The 22,701-nt window shown below is 41.1% G+C and overlaps 1 protein-coding gene across 2 annotated transcripts in view; it reads right to left on the reverse strand.

Annotated features, from left to right (window-relative positions):
• The window catches only part of PAQR8 (progestin and adipoQ receptor family member 8), a 119,737-nt gene extending 97,173 nt beyond the window's left edge, over positions 1-22,564 (reverse strand). The window contains exon 1 of one of the 2 annotated variants that reach the window (XR_008298565.1): positions 22,162-22,381. The gene's annotated coding sequence lies outside the window, so the exon portion shown is untranslated. Of the gene's footprint in view, positions 1-22,161 lie in introns of both variants that reach the window. The other variant, XM_027057578.2, reaches the window with a different exon arrangement.
• Between the last annotated feature and the right edge of the window lie 137 nt (positions 22,565-22,701).

The following is a 22,701-nucleotide window of genomic DNA, read 5'->3' on the forward strand; positions in this document are numbered from 1 at the left end:
CAGCCCAAGGACACATGATATTGTAGAAGTAGATTTTCATGAGAAAATTGCAGCGGTGTGTGAAGAAGTCCTTAGTGGCCTCTCAGTTCTAGCATTAGGCAACTCATAAGGTCCTCCTAAGTGACTTGGCAATGTGGAACTATCAGATCTAGAACTGTAAGTGCTAATGTTAAACTCTATTCTGCTTTGCGGTTCTCCATTCTGAAAACTCTAGGGAATAATTGATCTTTTTTTTTTTGTGCTTCTATGAAGCAGGTCCTTCTTCATAATAAGTAAGTTGAAATCCCGAATGAAATTTTTAACTAAAAGTCTGGTGTCTGAGATTGAAAAGGATCGTATCTTCTTGCCCTCCACAATACTAACTAACCATCTCTTCAGGTGCTTCCTTGTGGGAGCACCAGATGATCAGGGCATATAAAATTGGTGATGTTCTTTGTATTTTCAGCGTAGCCCTTGATTTTAGTGTGTGAGAAGGGAGTTCCTGTAGAATTTCACCAATGTGTTTGCTTGGTAAGGAGAGCAAGAAGGCCAGGAGAAATTAAAAGTCCTCCAGAAGGAGTCATTAAGGAGAAGTCTGTGAAGAAAAGAAGGCAAACTGACATCCACACTAAGAACCTAGTCTAATTTTCTCTGAGCTGTTTCATCCTGGCTCTTGTATTGCTGATTAAATCTGCAAGAAAATGAACAGAAGTTGCTGATGTGTGGTTACACAGATGAAATTACATTTGTTCCGTCCAGTTCATAATGGTAGGCCTGATATATTCATCAGCTAACTCAACCCTGAGCTTCCTGTGCCCACACCTACTTGGAGGATAAGAATTTCATTGACATCATTAGGAAAAGCATACACACCTACCCATCACTCTGCCTAAGCTCAATGGCACCCACAACCCCCAAACCATGCTCCATGGATCCAGCCCATTGTTATACAAGCCACCCTGCAAATAGGAGCCATTGTTGCCATGCTTGTGGCTGAGAGTGAAGAGGCTGACAAGGAGGCTGCCCTGGCCCATGGCATGCAGATCCACCTGAATCCAGCTGCCTTCCATACCTGGAGAACCTAAGCAGCCATCCACTGTCTGCTCAGAGAGCCACAGATACCTGCTATGTCTCAGTCCCTTGGAAGATGAACACACAAGATTGGGGCTCTCCCTACACAATCTCTTCTTTGGTAGGACCTCCATGCAGACAGACTTAGCCTCCACAGATGGAGATGAGCCTTCCGGATATTTAGGTAGACATTTTACAGTATCTGCAAAAGGTTGGCACTGAATTGTCAAAGGGAAGCCACCATATGAAGCTGCCTTCCTCTGTGCCTCAGAAAGTAGCCATTGGAATGTATCTACTGGCCTCCCCAGTGCCTCTGGGCTGTGTGACTGAGCTCTCCGAAATGGGCAGATCCAGTTCTGGGTATGCCATCCATAAGGTTGTGGCTGCCATCTCTGCTATCTTTCAGCACCTCCAGAAAAACCAGCTTGACCTGGAGGAGGCTATGGAGAGGTTCCGGACCAAATATGGCTTCCTGATGTGTGCTGGGATACTGGAGGCACACATATCGAGGTGTCCTGCCATAAAGGGTAGGAAAAGAACTATTCCAACAGGCATAAGTACTTTTCAGTACTTCTTCAAGCTTGAGGCTGGTCCTGATTTCAGGAAGAAATTCTATAGGAAGTCCCCTTTCACACACTTCATTTAAGCCAAACATTTATCAGTTGCCCAGGATCCAGCCATGATTCACATGTATTGGAGGAAAGCTGGCTTTGTCCTAGGGGAGATGCAGGCACTCTCTTACCCCCTATCCAAAAAGAAATGGGGGAAAACCTTGAGGCCACAAAGCTGGTCCTTAGGGGTGATGGAGTATACCCTTTCTATCCATCAATAGCTGACAGCCCCATACCACCAAAAATCATCACTCCTTAGGAGCTATGTTTCAACAAGTGGCTCTTGGCTTTCTGCGGCACTGTGGTGGAGGTCTTCAGGTAGCTGGAATTGTCTGGCAGTGTCTCCAGGTTAAGAGATTGTGTCAGGAAGAGTGCATCTATGATGTGGTCACTGGCTACAGCTGGTTCCACAATCTGTGTATTCACTGAGCCAAGGCCATCTGCCTGGAGTGGGACCAGAGCCTGCACCCTTGCTGTGGCATGGAGCAGAACTAGCTTGCAGACCACCATGCAAGCAATGAGGCACAAAGGCAGCTGGAATTCCAGGTGCACCAAGCCATCAGTTGGCATCTGGTAGTTCAAACCCAGTTAAACCCAGGGTGATGACAATTTCACTTGAATTTCTTCTTTAGGCTCTTTCTTCTTTTCATGTTAAGCCTCCCCTCTCCCAGAAGATAAAGCACTGCCATTAATGTTTGTAACACTCCAAAGGTACCGTACGTATCCTTTTAGAAAGTTCCTGGAAAGGGCATACAGGTTGGTTATCTCCAGCAGTAGAGGGACAAATTGCCTGCACTGTCAAAGAAACTTGTTTCAGTTTTGTGGCTGACTCACCCTGCTCACCTGCTGGTCCTGCTTAAAATTTCCTTAGTGCTGTTTTCATTATCCATAAAGGCATATGCATTTTTTAAAATAAATTTATTTATTTATTTGAGAAAGAGAGCATGTACACATGCGCTTCACTCACATGAAGGGGGAAGTGGCAGAACGAGGGGGAGAGAATCCCAAGCAGGCTCCATCCAGCGCAGAGCCCAACTTGCAGCGCTTGATCTCAGGACCATCATCAGATCATGACCTGAACCAAAATCTGGAAGTGGACGCTCAACCGACTGAGCCACCCAGGTGCCCCAAGGCACATGTATTTTCATACACATTTACATTTACACTTGTACACACACACCTGTGCTTCTCTGGACCAATCCTGTTCAAAAAATAATAATCTGTATTAGTTTCCTATTGCTGCTGCAACAAATTGCCACAATTTTGGTGGCTTAAAACAACACAAATTTATTATCTTGTAGTTCTGGAGGGCAGAAGTCCAAAATCAGCCTCAGTGTGTTCAAGTCAAGGCATAGGCAGGGCTATGCTCCTTCCAAACACTCTAGGGGAAAATTTGTTCCTTCCCTTTTCCATTTTCTGGAAACTACCTGCATTCCTTTGTTTTTGGCCCCTTTCTCCATCTTCAAAACTGCTGCATAGAATCTTCTCTCCTTTCTGACCTCTGTTTCTATCATCACATCCCCTTTTCCATCCTGCTTTCCCAGCTACTACCCCATCCTGCTTCTCTTGAGCTCTGAAGTACCTTCCATGTCTAATAGTCAATGATTCCATTTTCCCAAACTCAGAGTGTTTACAATTCCCAATTCCCAAAGTATTTACAATTAGGAGAAGATAGAAATGTGAAGTTGCCAAGGGATCCTTCAAGGCAGGAAGTGTTCTCCCAACAACTCCCTGCTAAGCAGCGTGTGTACTGTTGAGATCATTCATGCACTAAAAGTTTTGTGTGCCTACTATGTACTAAGCCCTGGATATGCAAAGGTGAAAAAGATACAGTCCTTGCCTTCAAGAATTCCAGTGGGGTAAAAAGTCAAGGAACTGGACAGTTAGCATACAGCAAGAGAGCCGTCTTGAGGAGGTAAGACCTCCTCAAGGGCATATGGCTGCAGAAGAGAAGGGTAGCAATTAAGTAGACCTGTAAGAGTTTGCCCTTGAGCTGAGTGGTAAAGGACAAGCATGGTAGAAGGAGCTCCAGGAAGAGGGACCTGCAGAAGACACAGGGGTGTGGTGCTCCAGAAGAGCTGCAGGTACCTCTGTAAACTGGAGGCCAAAGTGAGATGGCAGTATGGGGCTGCAGAGGCAGGCAGGGACCTGCATGCCAATCTAAGGAGGTTGAACCTCCCGTGAGCCAAAAGGAATAAGGAATCACTGATAGAATTAAGCAAGGGTAGACATGATCAGTTTAGCCTTTTAAAAAGATAACCCTTAGTAGCACAGAGAGATGAATTAGAGGGGGAAAAAAGAGGGCAGGAGAATCAGCTAGGAAATCAGTGGGGAATATAGCTGTGTGCGTGCGTGTATGTGTGCGTGTACGTGTGTGTGTATGTGTGTGTGGGTGAAGGGTACTTAATCAGATTACCCAGAAGGTTCTGCTTTAACATCCACCCTCTTCTACTTGTGATTGACCACTATAGCTGATTGGATGATGGAGCTGTCCATTCTTTTGGTTGGGTTAAATTGAGGGACTCTGGAGATAAAGTTTTGGCATCTGCCCCGACCTTTCAGGCAGTTTCCTAAAGGCCTCCTTTCCCAGAGTTCTCTGTGTGCTCAGGTTCACCCACCCTCAGAGACTGGAGTTGGCAAGATTGAGAAGCAAACTGTGAACTGGAATTCCAAGAGCTGGAGGAGCCTTGGAGTCTCCATCTTTAGAAACCAAGCCCAGCTGTGATTTTGCTTGTTTACCTTGTGCCCCTCCCCTTTTCTATTTTTCTCTCCTTCCCTCACACAATTTCCTAGAAGTGAAAAACCTCATTAGTGTATGTGTGGAGGGTGAAGAGGTGGGTAGTGGGAGTGGAGAGGATTTTAGGATGGACCATGACTATACCACAGTGAGAAAGCTCTACAAGTTAAAAAGAGCAATTTAAAACAAAGTTTTGAATGGTCTTTAAAAAAAAATCTTTTTGATTTATGCGTCACCTTGGAGGGAGGTGATAGGTAATTTATAAATGCTTTTTAATATTAATGATGATATTAAGGTAGAGAAGGAAACCATTGTTTGGTTGGGGGACATGTTGAGATAGGGCAGGAGTTTAGTGATTTGCTAATTCAGGGGTGAGAAGAAGAGGAATGACTTGAAACAGCTCAGAAACCAGTGTCCAGTGGAGAGGAGGTAGCACAGAAACACTGGGTGAAGAGAGTAAAATTGTACCTCAGGCCCATCTTTTGCTTGGCCCTGAAGTCTGTCAAGAGATTATTTCCAGGAGGATAGTGTTTGGGGGTTGAGATTAAGCTAAGCTTTGGGTGCAGCCTAAACTTGGAAAAGTTCTGGACAGGGGAGTCCACCTCCCAGGATCCCGTGGTCTTGGAACCTCTTCAGGTCTCAACTTCTTTGCCTATAGCATGAGAGAGCCGCACTAAAATCAACAAGTCTGCTTATAGTTCTAGCATTGCCATCACGTCTAGTGTGAAAATGCCATTGTCTTTGCTCATTGTAGACCCAGCAGCATTTGCTGAGGCCTCAAACAAGTTTATTTATTTATTTTTTTAATTTTTTTTTCAACGTTTTTTTAATTTATTTTTGGGACAGAGAGAGACAGAGCATGAACGGGGGAGGGGCAGAGAGAGAGGGAGACACAGAATCAGAAACAGGCTCCAGGCTCCGAGCCATCAGCCCAGAGCCTGACGTGGGGCTCAAACTCACGGACCGCGAGATCGTGACCTGGCTGAAGTCGGATGCTTAACCAACTGCGCCACCCAGGCGCCCCAGGCCTCAAACAAGTTTAGATGATGATCAGAGTTGGTCCCAGTTCCTTGGTAGAGACTTACTTTTCAGCTAGGTGGCAGGAAGGGAAGACAGAAGGGGCCCTGCTTGTCCTGTTTCCTGCCATTCTTAACCTTCTGAAACCAGGGAAGGCAGTTGCCTACCCAGAGGCCTGGATCATGGTGACAGCATGGCCCTGGGCTGAGCGAGGAGCTGAGCAACTGAGCAGAGGTTGAGATCATCAAAGATACAGAAACAGAGAAACGTCACCAATGGTTTTACCATCATTTGGTAAGGAAAGCATCAAAGGTAACCCTCTTACCTTCATGAAAAAGGACATGTCTTTTCAGAGAGTTTGAAAATATCCACTAAAACACCGACCTCCAAGGATTAGTTGGAGATGAGCATTTATGAATGAACCATGTGGAATGCCTACTCTCTGTGCGATAAATGTAAATGAGATACTAAAGATGCTTTGAGACACCAAGGCCTAAAATAGGCAGTATCCCTGCTTACAAAGACTAAAAAAAGTCATACATAAAAGGCTCACCACAACACCACACAAAAAAAGAATGCTCTGGGTGTAGGCTCAGGCAATTGTCACCCTGAGCCCACTCTGTGCTTTAGGGAGGAAGAGGAGCTGGCGTGTCTTTGCTGGTGTGAGTCTCGCTACCACCCTACCACCGCCATTATTATGGCAGTGACCAGAGCAGGGGTCTGCAGCTGAGTTGGCAGAGACTTATTTCCAGGACTATTCTACATTTGGACAAAGGAGTGGGGAGCATGGCTTTCTCTAATGAGTCTATTGATAGCTAATTTGTGCTAGAATAGAGAAGTCTTCCTGGATCACCCTGAGGTATCTACAGCCTTGTCTGATTACTCTTCCTGTTCATTTTCTTTATAGTGGTAATCATTCATTTTAGCTGTATTCAATGACTATCTTCCCCTTTAAATGATAAGGTCCATTAGGGTAAGGATGATGTGTATTCTTCTTTACTGTGGTAAAAAATAAAAAATAATAAAATCTCCCATCTTGACCATAGACATGTACAGTTCAGTACTGTTAAGTATATTTACATTGTTCTGAAATAGATCTCCAGAACCTTCTCATCTGGCAGAACTAAAACTCTATACCCATTAAACAATAACTCTCCTTCCCCTCCCCTCAGCCTCTGGTCACCACCAGACTTCTTTCTGTGAATCTGACTACTTTAGATACCTCATGTAGGCAGAATCATAAAGCATTTGTCCTTTGGTAACTGGCTTATTTCACTGAGCACAATGATCCAGGTTCATCCATGCTGTAGTATGTGACAGGATTGCCTTCCTTTTTAAGGCTGCATTGTATTCCACTGCATACATAGACCACATATTGTTTATCTATTCATCCACTGATGGACATTTATTTTGCTTCAACCTCTTGGCTACTGTGAATAATGCTGCAATGAACATGGGTATGCAAATATCTCATTGACATCCTTCGTTCAATTCTTTTGGCTATATACCCAGAAGCAGGACTGCTACATTCTATGGTAGTTCCAGTCTTAATTTTTTAAAACTACCATACTGCTTTCCAAAGATGATGTGCATTTTTATCACTAATGAATACCATACCCTGTACTTAAGATAATGCCTGGGCATCAAGCAGACCTTCAAATGTCTCTTGAATGTATGAATGATAACAAAAGGGGCTTGGGTTAACAAGAAAACAGACTTAAGACTCACCACCATGGCCTCTCTTGGTTAAGGCCTGATTATAATCATTAGAAGCCCTGATCCGGAGGTTTGTCCATCCTTTGCTATGAGGCTGAGACAGCATGAAACATAAGGGAAAAACCTAAAATACTAGCCGCTTTCACATCAAGATCTTTTTATTAAAATAATAAATTCCTTTGCTTCTTGTTCACCTTTTTATCTATCCCTTTCTTCCATTTAATTTTCAAATTTCATCTAAAAGAAAAAGGAGGAGAAAAAAAAAAAAAGCAAGAATCCAAGTCCCAATGGAGAAATCTTCCCAAAGTCCTGGGGTAGCTGGGTATGGCAGAGGCTGTGGTCTGTAGGTCTCATTTCTGGCCCAAGCGGCCTAGAGATGGCCTTAGGAGGGCTACCCCCTCACGGACACCCTTGTGGTGCTAGGTGTAGCTCTCTCCGGCCAGCTGGACCAAGGCTGCCATGTGGGCATTGTGCTGGTCTAGCTGAGCAGCTGATTCCTGGGCCAGTTCTCTAAGCACCTGGTCTCTGCCATTTTAGCTACAACCATGGCAACAATAGTTTGGTGGTGCCTGAGGGTCTTGGCTGTGCTGGAGCTTGTGTACGTGGCCCACCTGTGCTCCAGGGTGTACTGAAGACACCCCTGGAATATTTAGTGTTGCTGGTGGAGTCTCTCTCGGAGGCTGGTGTCTGTCTGGAGACTTTGGCCTCCTGTGGAGTTCTGCTGGAGAAAGAAATTCTAGCTGCTCTCCTAATCCCATTTTTTCCAGGCCCCATTTGTAAGACAGCAAATGATGACTATGATGGCCAATTATCAACTACATTTAAGGCAAGAGACCATAAAAGTCAGAGGAAGGATCACTGGGCTTGGGTTCTAGGGTCAGTCTTAACACTAAAAGGCAGTGTCACCTTATGCAAATAACTTTCCTCTGGCTAGGTTTCCTCATCTGTAAAATACAAGCATTGAAGATAATCTCCAGCCATCCCTTCCAGCTTTAATATGTGGGTTTCAACACCTATGGGGAAACCATGCTTTCTTAAGTTTTCAGGAGCTCGGACTCCTTTGAGGGGATCCCTACTTTGGTTTTGTCATTTATGACTTCCTTCTCTACTCAGTCTCATGTCATCAGGGCTCTGGTAGAACACACTTGGCCACTTATGTGCTCAGTCCGTTGGTCGTCCCTTGGGTATCCTTCATCTCAGTTGTCTTATTGATTTGGGCACCAACTGAACAACTCTTTAACACTTCCACTTCCAGCTTAAACTGATACTCTTGTCTCCATCTGTGGTTCTGGTGCCTCCAGCTGCTGCTTCCTGGAAGAGTGAGTATTCTTCTGCTCATCCATATTTCTGCTCATTATCTTTTCTCCTTCTCTGGGTTGGCCTGGTGGTGGCCAGATCCCATGGCAGGGTCTGCTCCCTGAGGTTGTCAGGCTGCTGTTGCCTATGATCTGCAGCATCTGACCTTTCTCTGTGTAGTGCAGGATGCCATGTGGGCCTTCCTGTAGGCCACATATGGGGCCTTGAACTTGATAGAGCACTGGTGTGCATGCCAGACACATCTCTGCTCCTGAAGGTGCCTGGCCACATCTTCGATGACTGAAGTGTTGTGGTGAGATGTCTTCAGACACCTCTTGATGGCAGGTTCCGCTATACTGGTGAACAGCTGTTGGATCTCTGCTGGAGGCAGTGGACCCCAGATGGATCCTGCTGTGGTGTCTGGGATGGTCCCACTGGCTCCTGGCCTGGGGGCATGAGGGTTGAAGCCATCAGGGGAAGTCCTGGATTGGTCCTTGCAAAGAGAAACAGCACTGGACACTTGTTAAAGGTGGAAAGGTAGGTTTTATTCACACTAGAGCAATAGGGAAGAGAGACTCCAATATAGAGTGAGCTCAACACCAACTAAGACAAAGGTGACAAGTTTTTTAAGGGACTAATGGGAATTAATCCCTTAAAGGTAATTATACTACTACTGAGTAGTATAAAAGGGGGAACAAAAAGGGGATAGGGAAGACTATAGGGAACTAAAAAGGGGGCCATGGGGAAATGAAAAATTACTGAAGGGTGTTAAGTGGAAAATGATTGAAAACAGTTTGGCAATGTGGGTTGGGACAAAGTACATTCTGAAGTTTGGCAGAATTGTATTTTCTTGAGCAAAGACTCAGCACAAGAGGTGGGGTCACCTTTAGGGATACAGCCTAATGTAGGTAGAAGTTTGGTCAAGTTTTTTGGCACAGTATTGAGGCAAATCTTTTGTGGTGCTTGGGAGTTCAGAGTTCATTGTTTCTTCCTGGTGCATAGTGTCCAATAATAGTGTCCTTATTGGAGCAATTTGGAGGCTATAAGGGCAGTAATATGGGATTCATTTTCTTTCTTTACAACCCCCAGTGGCTGATGGGATGGATCAGGGTGGACCACACCTAGGCCAGTTAATGTGAAAGGCCCTGTACTCTGTTTCTACCTCCGTTTCAGAGAGTGGCTGGAATGGCAATAGGTGAGGGACAATGCTATTAAGGAAAGAACTCCCAGAGAAGCCCCCACTGCTGTAGAATTTGCTATGGCTGCTGCTTTTTGTGTTGGTTTAACTGCTGGAGATTATCAGGGATGAGCCTGGTGCAACAGATGATGCTGTGGAGGTTCCAAGACCATAAAGCTTGCTAATGTTGTAGGCCCTTGCACTCTGCCATGCTTTGCTCAAGTTAGAGCCTGTGGCAGGGTGGGACAGAACCTACAGAGAGGGTTCATCCACCAAGGATGAATCAGAGACCCCAGACCTGCCCAGGACCCAACATAACTGGATGTGAGGTGAGGAGTTTCCTTGGCCAGCCTTAGCCACCCCAATCTGTTGACAGGGAAAGGTAAGTATGCACCTGTTTTCTTGTGCCCTCTTGAAGCAAAGAGCAGGTTTCCTCTAAGTAAGCCAGGGGTGTGTTGTTCATGTGCCTGTCTCACTGCAATGTTCAATTAATTTTCTGAGCTACATTCAGCCTTCCCACTTATCTGCCTCCGCTTTAACATGGCTCCTGAACAGCTCACTGCTGAAAGATACTGGCTGGCCAATGAGCAAGCAGGCCCAAGGCAGGGCCAGTTATCTCCCCAACAGACTGTACAAACATCTTTGTAGGAAAATCCCTTTAATGGCAACCAAACAGAATAGACCTGTTCCCACAACACAGTTGACAGAAATATCTTGCTGTCCAGACTCCTGTCTCTTTTAAGATAGTACCTCCCACAGTTGTAAGCAACAGCTGATTTCTCCTAAAAAGTCAGGATTTTTATAATGAAGAACAGGGCTGGCTTTGGGAGGCTGGGGCTGGGTGTGAAAAGGGGATTGGGGGGACCCACACTTCAGCCTGAGACACAGGGGAGGGAGGACATGAATACTAGGTGTCAGGAATGCCACAATCCCTTTCCCTTTATCCTCTTGATCATGGCTCCCTGTCATGGCTCCCACAAAGTAAAAAACTCAGGTTCAGGATTCTGTGGCACTCCTGGGACACCCCCAGAACATCCCCATTTCCAGACATTGCTCCCAGTCTATCTCCCTTACCACCTAGAAGTTGGTTTGGATGTCCCAGTTTAGAGCTGGACAGAGGCTTAAAGGTTTCAAATTTCAAGAGCCTGAAAAAGGACCCAAGAAGGCAGTAAAGCAAAACAGAAAGGCTTGGAAGGCTTAAACAAGAAGCCAGAAATCACTTAAGATTAGAAGCTGTGTATTCACCGTTAATTCAACAGACATTCATTAAGACCTACTCTGTCAGGCAGAGTGCTAAGCACTCAAGGTAAGAAGTGGGATGAGACATGGTCCAGTGGGAGACAGATATATAAACAGTACTTGCAATACAATAAAAGGAGCACTAATAGAAAAATGCCAAAGCAATGAGATGAGGTCATTAGATCCTGCTTTCTTTTATAGGGATATGCTGCTCACGTGTGAGCAGTCAGTTGGTAGCCCACTATCATAACTCCTTCTCTTCCCCCCACTATTCCCCTATTTTCTTTTTCTTCTCCCACTTCTTTCTTCCTTCCCCCCAGCCACCCAATGGCATCCAAGAGTACTCACTCATTCCACTAATAGAACACTGTGTTAAATGAAATTGCTGACCCCTGTTATAAGGAAACAAAACTTCCCAGTGGAACTGGGTTGTCCAGCTCCTTAGTCCTCTGGTGTAAGGAGGGCTCATGATGTTAACTATTTTGTGAATGGAAGTTTCCTAAGTGACAAGAAATCAAGTTCAAATCCTAAGATCTAAAGCAGTCAGATAGAAATGGTCTAACACAGAAAAGAAGAAAGTATCTGGATAGATATGTTTCTTTTGAACTTGAGTTTTTCTTTATAAAAGAGTTTGAAACTACCAGTTTCAAACAATAGAGTTTGAAACCCAGGTACTTACCACCCACATTTTACAGGTTGACATTGTCATATTTGCTTCAAATCTTTTCTTAAAAATATTTAGATTCAACTAAAGATCTACTCCCTTTCCATCACCCTTCCTCCAATAGAAATCACTCTCCTGAAGTTGGGTTTTGTCATTCATTCCCATGCATATTGTTATAGTTGATATATTTATGTGTTAATAAAAAATAGTAATAGCTTATATGGTTTGAAACTTTTTATAAAAGGTTTAATACTGTACATATCTTTTGCTGATTTTTTTTTACTCAATATGCCCTTGATAGATGAGGTTCCTTAAAATTCTATATTCCATTATAAGAAGAAACTGGTATATTTCTTATTTATTTCTATCATATTTCTTATGGTTTCTATTTACTATGCTTTTCTTTGATTTCTTTCATTTCTTTTTCCTATCTTCTGTGTATCAATGTTTTCTTTATTCCTGTTTCCTCTGCTACTTTGTAAAGGATACATTCTATTTCAGTTTTTCTAGTGTCTGTCCCTAAAATTTTAATATGAATAACTACCTTCAAAATGTCCCTTCTCCTTCCAGATAAAGACCTTAGAATATTTAACTTTGATCTGCTCTAGCCATTTGCAATGCTATTATTGTGTAATGCTGTACTGATTAATATGGTAGCCACTACCCACATGCAGATACTTAAAATGAAATTAATATTAAATATAATTAAAATTTTCTTCATTGCAGAGCCACATTTTAAGTGCTTCATAGCTACATGTGGCTAATGGCTACCATTTTGAACAGAGCAGATATAGAACATTTCCATCAGTATTGAAAGTACTATTGGACAATGCTAGTTATTTACATTCAGTTTTAGTCCTCTCCAAATTAGTTATTAGTAGTACTTATTTTTAGAGTCAATATTCCTCTAGATTTACCTTTGTGTTTACCAATTTCTTTGCTGACCTTTATTTTTTTTCCTTACTTTTGTTCAATTTCCTTCTTTCTGACATGTATCCTATGCGTCTGTTATGGACTGAATTGTGTCCTCCCCAAAATTCTTATGCTGATGCCCTAATCCCCAATGTGATTATATGTGGAAATAAGATCTTTAGGAGATAATTAAGGTTAAATGAGATCATAAGGGTGGGGCCCTAATCTAATAGGACTGGTGGCCTTATTAGAAGAGGAAGACAGACACTTCTTTCCTTCTCTCTCCATCTCTCTCTTTCTGCATATGCTCATAGGAAAGGTCATGGGAGGACTCAGCAAGAAGGTGGACATTTGCAAGCCAGAAAGAAAGTTCTCACTAAAAACTGAACCCTGCCAGAGCTTTATCTGGGACTTCCTGCCCCCAGAACTATGAGAAATAAGTTTCTATTGTTTAAGCAATCTAGCCTGTGGTATTTTGTTATGGCAGCTCTAACAGACAAATATAAAGTCCATTTAACAAAGGTCTCAAGTGTTATTCTGGAAGTCTTTATTTTGCCCTCTTTTTTAAAAAAGTGTTTATTTTTTGAGGGAGAGAGAGAGAGAGAGAGAGAGAGAGAGAGAGAGAGAGAGAGAGAGAAAGGGAGAGAGAATGAACAGGGGAGGGGCAGAGAGAGAGGAAGACAGAAGATCCAAAGTGGGCTCTGAGCTGACAACAGACAGTCTGATGCAGGGCTCAAACTTCTGAACCATGAGATCATGACCTGAGCCAAGGTTGGATGTTCAAATGACTGAGCCACCCAGGTGCCCCAATTTTGCCCTCTTTAATTACAGTTTAACAAGATATAGGATTCTAGGCTGTCAGTTATTTTCTTTGGGAATTGAAAATATTATTCCATTGTTTTTTAACCTTTGTTGTTATAATTGTCAAATCTGTGGCCAGTCTAAACTGTTCTTTTTTGGAGTACTTTTAATATTTCCCCCATTTTCTGGGTTTCATTACAGTGTGTCTAAATGAAGGTTTAATTTCATATTCCTTGCTTTGGATTCATTGTGATTCTTTAATCTGAGGATTCTTGTCGTTGACCAATTCTGGAAAATTTTTATCTATTATCTATTTCCTTAATTTTTCTCCATCTAGAATTCCCATTAAATATATTTGAAACTTTTGGGGCGCCTGGGTGGCTCAGTCGGTTAAGCGGCCGACTTCGGCTCAGGTCATGATCTCGCGGTCTGTTGAGTTTGAGCCCCATGTCGGCCTCTGTGCTGACAGCTCAGAGCCTGGAGCCTGTTTCAGATTCTGTGTCTCCCTCTCTCTGACCCTCCCCGTTCAAATTAAAAATATATATATATTTGAAACTTTTCCTTCTATCATTCATTTCTCTTAACTCCTCTTCATATTTTTCGTTTCTTCTACTCTGCATTATGCATATGCATTATGGCAATTTCCTCTGCTCCATCTTCTAGTTTACTAATTCTCTTTTCAAATGTGTCTATTCTGCTTTTAATCAGTCCATTACTTTATTTTTTAAATAACTGTATTTTTCAATTATAAAAGTTTGATTTGCTCAAACCTACTTTTCTTTCAGGGTCTTGTTGTGTACTGTTTCTTTACCTATTTATTTTAAATATGTTGATTTTAGAATCTAATTAAATTTCTCTGGACTTCAGTTGTCTAGATTATGATGGGGCTTTAAATTAAATGGCCTCAACAGTAACTTCCACTTTTGAAGTTTTAGTATTCACCCTGATACTCATTTATTTTTTTAATAAACACTGTTGGCATACTTTGCATTTGCCATCAATGAAGGTGGCCTTGGAGCATGGCAGTGCATAAAGAATGATTATTTTAAAAGTCACTTTCCCCAGACCTCTAGGGCTTTGAGCCAACATCTTCCATTTTCTCATATTCCCTTCCTGTATTGGCACAGAAAGAAACGGGTGGCTAACCAGATGAAAATAGGCCAGGAAAAATATCCATCTGGGTTTGTTTTCAGATCAGAGATATTTTTTGGAGGCTCATCAAAGAATCCAGTTGAAAGGCTGGGGAAAAGAGGTAAACACTAATCCTCTCAGCTTTTCAGAGATTTTTGGTTTGATTGGTGTAGCACTTAAAATACAAAACTAGAGTGTTAATGGTTTTTCTATACTCTCTAAAACCAATGGAATATTGGAGGGCTGGAAGAGGGATAATGAAGGCCTGTATTTCTTTTTATCTAAAGATCCCCACACTGAGCTAGAAGAATATAAGAAGGTGCTGGAAGTGTACAGTAGGTTATAAGCTGGGGGTGAAGAATATAGGATGTGACCTTAATATATTTCTATAAAGGGAAAGTGAGTGATCAATACAACCATCTCTGTGGCTTATGTTCCAAAGTGCCTCACAAGCATCTTTCAAATTCTGCTCCATGTCAATGTCAAATGTTCAGTGAGTAGGGGATACAATGAGATTCAGTCTTCCTAAACCCTGGTTTCTGGTCTGTCAAACTGGTTGTGAATGCTGTGCACAGGAACTAGGTTCTTAGGCAAATGACATGGAGCCAATTAAAAGTGACATTTAGCTTACTTCAAAGAGCACTGGCTTCCCCCAACACTCCCCCACCACCTGCCACTGACCAAATGCAGTCATGCTGCTTTTATGATTTATTTCCTTTGTTTAGATTTTTAGAATAAACTTGATGGAAGCATAATTTATGAACAGTCTGCTTTATTGAGATATAGTTTATATATACTTTGTTTTAAAATTCAACAGAATGTTATTTTCCTTCTTTTTCTATGCTGTCCCAGACAAAGTTTTGGAACTAAATGTCAAAGCTGTATTCCTCTCCTGATTACTGGTGTTTTGAAAGATGTAGGTTGCCTCTTAAATTTCTTTTCTTCTGTGTCTTAACTGCAAAACAATTATTCATTCTAAACAGTAATCTAATTAAGTATCATTAGCAACTAGAAGCTTTTGTAAGCACTTGAGGCATTGTGTGTGAAGCACGTGCATTTTTTCTACATATACGTAATTTTCATCTCTCTTTCCTTCATTCCTACTTCCATTTAAATAGCTTTTAGATGTGTCCATTTTTCCTTTGAAATGTTTCACTCCCATTCTTCTCTTTTGGTTCTTTCTTTGCACACACTTTCCGGCCTGATTTCTTTTATTTGATTAAAGTAATCCATTCTAGGAGCACCTGGGTGGCTCAGTTCGTGTGACTCTTGATTTTGGTTCAGGCCATGGTCTTGAGGTTCGAGAGATGGAGCCCCGAGCTGGGCTCTGGGCTGACAGGGTGGAGCCTGCTTGGGATTCTCCCTCTCTCTATCTGCATGCTTACACATGTGTTCTCTTTCTCTCTCAAAATAAATAAATATTTAAAAATAATCCATACTACATATTCTCTAGCCCGATTAACCTTCCTAAAGCACAACTTCATACAGTCTTCCCTTTGCTCAAAGACTATCAATGGCTGCCTTTTGCCTATGAAATCAAGCACAGCCTTCTAACTCTGCTGGTCAGTGTCCCCTATAGTCAGGCCCAATGAACGCTTGCTTCACTGTGTACTCACCTGCCTTTATATTTTGCTTCGAATGTCATTGCTGTCAGATCTCTCTGCTGGAAATATTGCCCACCTTTTGATTCTCAAACCAAATACCATCCCCTTTCTTTAGTTTCCCATCATCACTCCTGTGCAAATTTTTTTCAATTTATTTTTTAAAAAATTAATTTATTTTTTAAATTTACATCCAACTTAGTTAGCATATAGTGCAATAGTGATTTCAGGAGTAGAATCCCTATGTATAACACCCAGTGCTCATCCCAACAAGTGTCTTCCTTAATGCCCCTTACCCATTTAGCCCATCCCCCCACCCACAACCCCTCCAGCAACCCTCAATTTGTTCTCTGTATTTAAGAGTCTCTTATGTTTTGTCCCCCTCCCTGTTTTTATATTATTTTTTCTTCCCTCCCCTTATGTTCCTGTTTTGTATTTTAAATTCCACATGAGTGAAGTCATATGATATTTGTCTTTCTCTAATTTCACTTAGCATAATACCCTCTAGTTCCATCCATGTTGTTGCAAATGGCAAGATTTCAATCTTTTTCATTGCCGAGTAGTATTCCATTGTGTGTGTATGTATGTATGTATGTATATGTATATATATGTATATATGTGTGTGTGTGTATATATATATATATATATATATATATATATATATCCATCCATTCATCTGTTTATCCATTCATCTTCTTTATCCATTCATCTGTTGATGGACACATTTGGGTTCTTTTCATACTTTGGCTATTGTTGATAGTGCTGCCAGAAACATTGTGGTGCATATGTACCTTCAAAACAACACACCTATATCCCTTGGATAAATACCTAGTAGTGGAATTGCTGGGCCATAAGGCAGTCCTATTTTAAAATTTTTGAGGAACCTCCACACTGTTTTCCAGAGTGGCTGCATCAGTTTGCATTCCCACCAGCAGTGCAAAAGAGATTCTCTTTCTCTGCATCCTTGCCAACATCCAATGTTGCTGAGTTGTTAATTTTAGCTATTCTGACAGTGTGAAGTGGTATCTCACTGTGGTTTTGATTTGTATTTCCCTGATGATGAGTGATGTTGAGCATTTTTTCATGTGTTGCTTGGCCATCTGGATGTCTTCTTTGGAGAAGTGTCTATTCATGTCTTTTGCCCATTTCTTCACTGGATTAGTTTTTTTGGGTGTTGAGTTTGAAAAGTTCTTTATAGATTTTGGATACTAACCTTTTATCTTATATGTCATTTGCAAATATCTTCTCCCATTCTGTCAGTTGCCTTTTAGTTTTTCTGATTATTTCCTTTGCTGTACAGAAGCTCTTGATGAGGTTTTTGGTTTCCCTTGCCTCCAGAGACATGTTGAGTAAGAAGCTGCTGTGGCCGGGGTCAAAGAGGTTTTTGCCTGGACTCCCGTGCAAATTTATATCTGCCATTTTTTAACTCATATGGCACTTTGTACCATGCCTAGAACACATGTTGCCTTTTCTCAGGGTAATTTATGTTTGTGCCTTATTTTTCATACTAGATTGTAAACTTCTCATCTTACTCATCTTTGTATCCTCCTAAATACCTTGCATATAATAAAAAAAAAAAACCTGGCATCATTATTTGTAGTATGAATAAATATCCTCACCTCAAAGCTCTGTCGGCTGAATAAAGACAAGCATTTAAAATACTTTTGAGGGGCGCATGGATGGCTCAGTTGGTTAAGCATCCAACTTCAGCTCAGGTCATAATCTCACGGCTAGTGAGTTTGAGCCCCACGTTGGGCTCTGTGCTAACAGCTCAGAGCCTGGAGCCTGCCTCAGATTCTGTGTCTTCCTCTCTCTCTGCCCCTTCCCCGCTTACACTCTGTCTCTCTCTGATCCTCAAAAATAAACAAACATTAAAAAAATTTTTTTAATAAAATATTTTGAAACTTCAAAATTATGACGTATGGTTTACTTACCCCAAGTAAAGTATTTTAAAATATAAAATATCCATTTAATCAATATTTAAGTAAATTCTAGTAAGTCTGTTGGGTAAGATTCTGCATTTGGATCTTAACATACTCATTTGTTCTTAAAGGAGTATTCAGTATAGTGATACAGACCTTGGTTCATATCCAGCTTTTGACCTTTACTGGTATGGGATTCTGGGATATATATTTTTTTAATGTTTATTCATTTTTGAGAGAGAGAGAGAAAGAGAGAGCAGGCTCCAGGCTCTGAGTTGTCAGCACGAGCCCGACACGGGGCTTGAGCCCACGGACTGCAAAATTGTGACCTGAGCTGAAATAGGAGTCTTAACCAATTGAGCCACCCAGGCACCCCCTGGGATCTTTAAACCTGTAGTCTCCTCATCTGTAAAATGAGAATTAAAAATAACCATATCATGGAGTGCCTGGGTGGCTGGTTTTGGCTCAGGTCATGATCTCATGGTTTCATGAGTTTGAGGCCGCATTGGGCTCTTTGCTGGCAGCACGAAGCCTGCTTGGGATTCTTTGTCTTCCTCTCTCTCTACCCCTCCCCCATTCACACTGTCTCTGTCTCAAAACAAAGAAATAAACTTAAAAAAAATAACCACATCACAAAGTATTCTAAAGGTTAAATGAGATTATATGGTAAAATACTTAGCATAGTGTCTGACACATTGTACATGTTCAATAAATGGTTGCTATTTTTTCAAGTTAAATCATAACCTATTTCAAGAGATAGATTTTTGTATTCTAAAGTTGTGCTAATATGGTAGATACTACCCACATGTGGTAACTGAGCTTCCAAATTGTGGCAAGTCTGAATTGGGATGTGGGTAAGTATAAAAATCACACTGGATTTTTAAGACTCAGTATAGAAAAAAGGAAGGGGTGCCTGGGTGACTCGATGGGTTAAGTATCTGACTCTTGATTTCAGCTCAGGTCATGATCTCAAGGTCCTGGGATCAAGCCCCACCTCAGCCTTGGCTCTGTGCTGAGCTTGGAGCCTGCTTAAGATCTCCCTCCCATTCCTGCAGCCCCTCCCCACTTCCCCAATTGCACGTGCATGCTCATGCACTCTCTCTTGCTCTCAAAAAGGAAAAAAAAATTTTAAAGTAAAATATTTTATTAATACTTCTTTTATATTGACTACATATTGAAGTGGTATTTTAAATAAATGGGGTTAAATAAAATGTATTGTCAAATTAATTTCACCTCTCAAAAGTAAAAACTGTTTTTACTTTTAAAACGTAGGTACTAGAAAACTTTACGTTATATATGTGTTATGCATTGTATTTCCATTGGACAGTACTGAGCTAAAGTCTCTGGTCAAGGACAGAATTTGGTATACAAATGTTCAACTAATATTTGGCTGACTGATACACTAAATCTCTTCATCATTTTATTATATTGGCACAATTAAAAGCATAGAGTCTGTATTTTTTTAAGTGTACACAAATCAAGACAGATTTCCAGAGTGTTTATTATTAGAGAATCTCATATGTAAATGAGTTATTTACTCAGTAAGTTTTTGGTAATTTTCTCCTGCAAATCTTTAAACACTGAAGCAAAACTCTTCAAACAGAGCTTTGGGGAAATTTGTGAAATTAAGAATGGGAATGACCTTTTATTTGTCAATAAAATCTTGGTTAAAAAAAAAAGGAATGGAGATGACCTTTCCAGGACTAAGTAACCCAATTGCTGAAATTAACTTTGGCAAACGACAATTAATCACAAATTGTCAGTAGGCCAACTATGTTGTCAAATCTAATGGGCAAATCAGGATCACTGATGCCCTTTGGCTCCTGCATTTTCCTGCTCTTTATAGCATATCTAACCTGAAGGATTCCAGGAAGCAAAGAATGGGAGCAGATGCTATGACACTCTCCTGTTGGTATAAGACATGCTGGCTAACTCCAGAGACCATTTGGTCTTCTTCCATAGTGTTCCTTAAGCATGGAGCAAATCCCTCTGATGGTTCTCAACACAGGCAGAATTAGGGCCAGACAACACTTTCTGAATGTATCACTCCTTTAGCCTATTGGATTTGCAGCCAACAAACTCTCACTGAAAGAAATGCATTGATTGGTTCTATTCTAAGCTTTTGGTGGGAGTGGGGAGGAGGCTTGAATATGATTGTTTGAATTGCTCCAGAATTCACCAGAGTGCTTCCTCCCCTTTTCTTCCAACATCTCTTGACTCTCCTTCAACCACTAATACCTCCACCACCATCTCACCACCACCACCACCAGTGGTTAACATTTATTTAGTGCTTACTACATGCCAGGCACTTTTCTCAGTATTTATCTGTTATTACCTCACTGAATACACAAGTCATTCTTTAAATTAGATACTACTTCTAATTTTTCTAGATGAGGAAACTGAGGTAGAGTAACTAAGTAAGTTGCCCACGGTCACACAACTAATAACTAGAGCAGCCAGAAAGAGAAATGAGGCTGCTGATCTTGGTGCTCAAGACCCTACACTATGTCATCTGGAGAAGATTCTGACTAGTCTGTATAACATAAAGGAAGAGATCTGCTTGGCCAGGGCAAGCCTGGACCTGTAGGTTATTCCTTAGGCTGCTCTGGCACCTAGAGGTATAGAATTTTTTACTTCCAATCTTTTGTGGCCTTTGAGAGAATGATAAACGTCTATAATGGCCGATGGCATTTTCCTGGATGCCTAAAGCTAGTCTTTAATCACAGGGTATTGTTTGAAGTCTTGCAACACATAATATTGTTCATTGGTTTGAACAAAGATGTGTATCATTTAGTGAGAATAAATCATATTTCTTATGGTGCCTTTGGGTACTTTTTGGTCTCTAAGGACATGGAAAATGGAAGTACTGCATATTCTTTGCAAGTTTTGTTTTCTACCATCTTCCTACATACTTCTGCTCTCCAGGGAGCCCCCTAGTGTTTCTTTAGCCTTGGAGACTGGCTTAGGTCCATCAAGGCATAGGGTGGAGAGAATGGATACAGAGGGAAAGCAAGAATGTGAGCAAAAATGGAAACTATTGATCCACGACTTCATCAGGTTACACGTGCTTCATTCTGAAGAAGTACATTGGCTAAGCTCAAGTAGACTCTATAAGATGTGTACAAATGCCCCTAACTTTTTTTTTTTTATTTAATTTTATTTTTTTTTAGCAGCAACCTGATTGATTTTTCTTTCTGAATAGTTTGGAGGAGTAGGGAATAATAAATGAAACACTTTCTTTGCTCAAAGATCTACACCCTAATGAATGGGAGAAACACCAATTAAATATCCAAAAGTCCTTCATGACTGAAGATTATGACATTAAAGCAAATAAAGTCTTTATCAAGAAACACAGTATGATAAATTTTAAATGGAATTGTCTTACAATTTCATTTACACAGTTTCCAAATTTGCCATAGGCTCACGGAATGTTAGAATGGGATAAATTATTAGAAGTTTTCTAATTTCCTCATCTTTTATATGAGGAAACTGAAGCCCACAGAAAAGTGTGTTAGAGTCAAAGATTTGGTTTCATACTCTCACTTCTTTGGATTTTTTCCTTTACAAATGAAATTATTTGCTTAATTTGCTTGCTTGAACTAAGCTTCCTGATTCTCGTAGTATTAATTTCAATTTGTTTACAGAGCTGAGAATATCATCAGTACTGCTTTCAATATATTCATAAAATGATAGTTATAATCAGGTGATAAAGGCACTTTTAAATTAATATGGAATTATCTCTTACTATATAATTGCAAACAGGATCCTCATCTAGAATTTCTATTTTTTTTTTAAAAAATTGCCTGTTAATATAAACAAAAGCAAGCAGTCAGATGAGCACCCATTTTCCTTGACTAAGGATCAATGTACCTGCCCACTAGGATGACACCAAACACAAAGATACTATAAATTGTGTAATAACTAAAAATACATATTTCACATACATATAGATGGCATATATATTTTGTTTAGGCAGACTACACTTAGAATACTTAGCAGGGCACAGTAAGTCCTAAAGACATTTGAGTACACACATAATAACAATTTATTGAGTCGTACACTTATTAAAGATTAAAAACAAAACAAAAAACCTTGGACGTGCAAATGATCTTTTAGTTATTTGTAATTTCAGATTTACTGTATCTTAATTACGACTGATACTTAAAAGAGTGGTTTGAAACACTTTTTTTCCCCCTGTTTCTTCTTCGGGTTAATTATCTTTCAATAAACGAAGTTATTTTAAAAGATCTTGTGATCTCCTTCGAAGGCGAGAAAGCTTTAACTTACCCATTTGCAAGTAAGATGGTGTAGTAATTATGTCCAGACCTTTGTAGAATAACACGCGAGGCCATCTCTAGGTGGGGGCGGGATACGATACTGAAAATGTTTCTTTCACTTCGCCCTCCTCCGCGGCCTGATATCTTTACGGGTATTTCAGGCAACGGTAGTCAGAGAGCATATGGGTCGCTGAACTAATGAACCTTTTCCAAAGATGCTATTTTCTATTTCCACCCCACAGATTCTCAAAATCCACTTTGTTTTTTCGGAATTCCACCTGAGGGCAGTTGCTTGGGAAACATATCCAGTACACTTGGTTTAATACATTTAAAAACGATTTGCTTTTATGTTTTTATCTCCCTGAGTATAAACTCCCATTCTCTGACACTTCGGCTACTTCCAGTCCAACCGCGAGGCGATTTCCTCACTCAGCGGCAGGTCAAGGATCCTCGGCTTGAAAAAACGCTGCAAAACATCCGGTAAAAGGGGGAAGACTACGACTCCCAGAACGCAGTGCTTCCCGGTCTTGCCCGGCTGCCCAATGACCAG

The sequence above is a fragment of the Acinonyx jubatus genome, chromosome B2, assembly GCF_027475565.1.
Source record: "Acinonyx jubatus isolate Ajub_Pintada_27869175 chromosome B2, VMU_Ajub_asm_v1.0, whole genome shotgun sequence".
In the NCBI taxonomy this organism is placed as follows: Eukaryota; Metazoa; Chordata; class Mammalia; order Carnivora; family Felidae; genus Acinonyx; species Acinonyx jubatus.